This window comes from Nicotiana attenuata, unplaced genomic scaffold (genome assembly GCF_001879085.1).
Source record: "Nicotiana attenuata strain UT unplaced genomic scaffold, NIATTr2, whole genome shotgun sequence".
Taxonomy (NCBI): Eukaryota; Viridiplantae; Streptophyta; class Magnoliopsida; order Solanales; family Solanaceae; genus Nicotiana; species Nicotiana attenuata.
The window spans coordinates 108424-110589 of NW_017673722.1; positions in this window are offsets into that span (position 1 = coordinate 108424).

Here is a 2166-nt window from a genome sequence, read left to right on the forward strand (position 1 = left end):
TTTGCGAGATTAAAATATGATTTAGATATGAAAAGTCATTCCTTTTACGTCGGTCTTATTTTGTTAAACCTGAAACATGATGACGCATGTTTATTTTACATGAACTGATATATGGTTGGAATGTATGCCATATTTTAAATTCCTATAAATGCTTAGATGATAGCTTTTCAAATTTGGTTGTTGTTTTGAAGATCATGACTTTTATGATCTCCAATTGACCTGTAATTAGGTAAGTCTATCGGAAAACCCTAGTGAATGTGTGCGACCCGACCCGTCGTCTCATGTGTTACTGCTTCGTTTCTCCCATTTCATGCTTCTTCATGTTTCATTATTAGTGTTTGGTGTGTTAGAGTTGATTTGGATTGGTTTTGGTAGAAAATGAGATACTTAGTCTCTTTTGAGAGGGCTTAGTTGGAAAAGTCAACCGAACGTTGACTTATGAGTTAGAGGGCTCGGATGTGATTTCCGGTGATTCGGTTAGCTTCGGGAGGTGATTTGTGACTTAAGAGTGCGATCGAAATTTATTTTGGAGGTCCGGTGTAGAGTTAGACTTGAATTGGCGAAGTTAGTACTTTGGCGAATTCCGGGTGATAGGTGAGATTTTGATCCGAGGGTCGGAATGGAATTTCGAGAGTTGCTGTAGCTTCGTTAGGTGATTTTGGATATGTGTGTAAAATTTCAGGTCATTCGGACATCGTTTGGTCGGGTTTTTGATCGAATGCGTATTTCGGATGTTTTTTATGAAACTTAGGCTTGAATCCGAGGTGATTTGATGGTTTTAGCGATGTTTGATGTGTTTTGAGGATTGGAACAAGTTTGAATAAGGTTTTAGGATGTGTTGGTATTTTTGGTTGAGGTCTCGGGGGCCTCGGGGTGAATTTGAGTGATTAAACGAGAGTTTTTGAAGTTTGCTTCAGGTCTGTGTTGCTGTCATCTGGTATTTCCGCTTCTGCGGAAATTGACCGCAGAAGCGGTTCTGCAGAAGCGGGTGGAAGAGCGCAGAAGCGATTTCGTGTGGGGTTGCCGAGTTCCGCATAAGCGGACCCTTTTCGCATCAGCGGGTCCGAAGGAGCGAGCGAATAACTGCAGAAGCGGTCCTGGGTTAACCGCAGAAGCGGAGTTTGAGTCGCATAAGCGAAGGTTCGATCTTTAAGTGAGAACCGCATAAGCGGATTTATGGCCGCAGAAGCGGTCCCGCATAAGCGGAAGCGGGACCGCAGAAGCGAAACCTGGCTGAGTTTAAGTGAACAGTGTTTTCACGATTTTGAAAAGAGAAGAAACATTTTGGACTTCGGACTAAGGAGATTTTGGGCGATTTTTGAAGAGGGTTTCGAGAGCTATCATCAGGTATGGATTCTTAGACTTAGATTATGATATTATTGTGTATAAATATGGATTTGCACTGAAAACCCAAGGAATTGAAGGTTAAAAATGGAGGTTAGGGCTTGAAACTTAAGAGAGCTTAAACTAGGGATTTGAGGGGTCAAATAGACTCCGATTCTTGTAAATTTGATATGTACGGACTCGTGGCGAGACGAGGAATCCGATAATGTGAGTTTTGTAATTTTTTGAGAAGCGGGCCCGGGGCTCGGGTTTTGCTAGTTTCGAGATTTTGCTATATTTTGATTGTTTTCGATTGGGTATTGTTCCTTTGGCATAGTGTGATGTATTCGCTCTGATTTTGGTTAGATTCGACGCGCGTGGAGCCGATTCGAAGGGCATAGGCATCGCGAGCTAGAGATTTCACCGGTTCGAGGTGAGTAATACTTGTAAATGATATCCTGAGGGTGTGAAACCCCAGATTTGCACATCATAGTGCTGTATTGTGGTGACTTGCATGCCAGGTATGAGCATGGGGTAGAGCACCGTTGGGGATGTGACTTAGTCCGTCCCGGTTGTTGGTTTTATTGCGTAATTGACTGAAACTACTTGTTATCATCATTAATTGGGTTGATTGCCATGTTTTGGGCTTCGTGCCGATTATTTGAATCCTTCAGGGATTGATATCACTGTTTTTGCATTACTTTGTATATTATTTGATCTCGGTCCAAGGTTTAAAATACTGTTTCACAAACTCAGTCATCTTTCTAAGATTTGAAAACTTAAATGATATTTTACTGACGTTTTGAACTGAGAACTATTATTTCATTATTGCCCAAGGGGCTT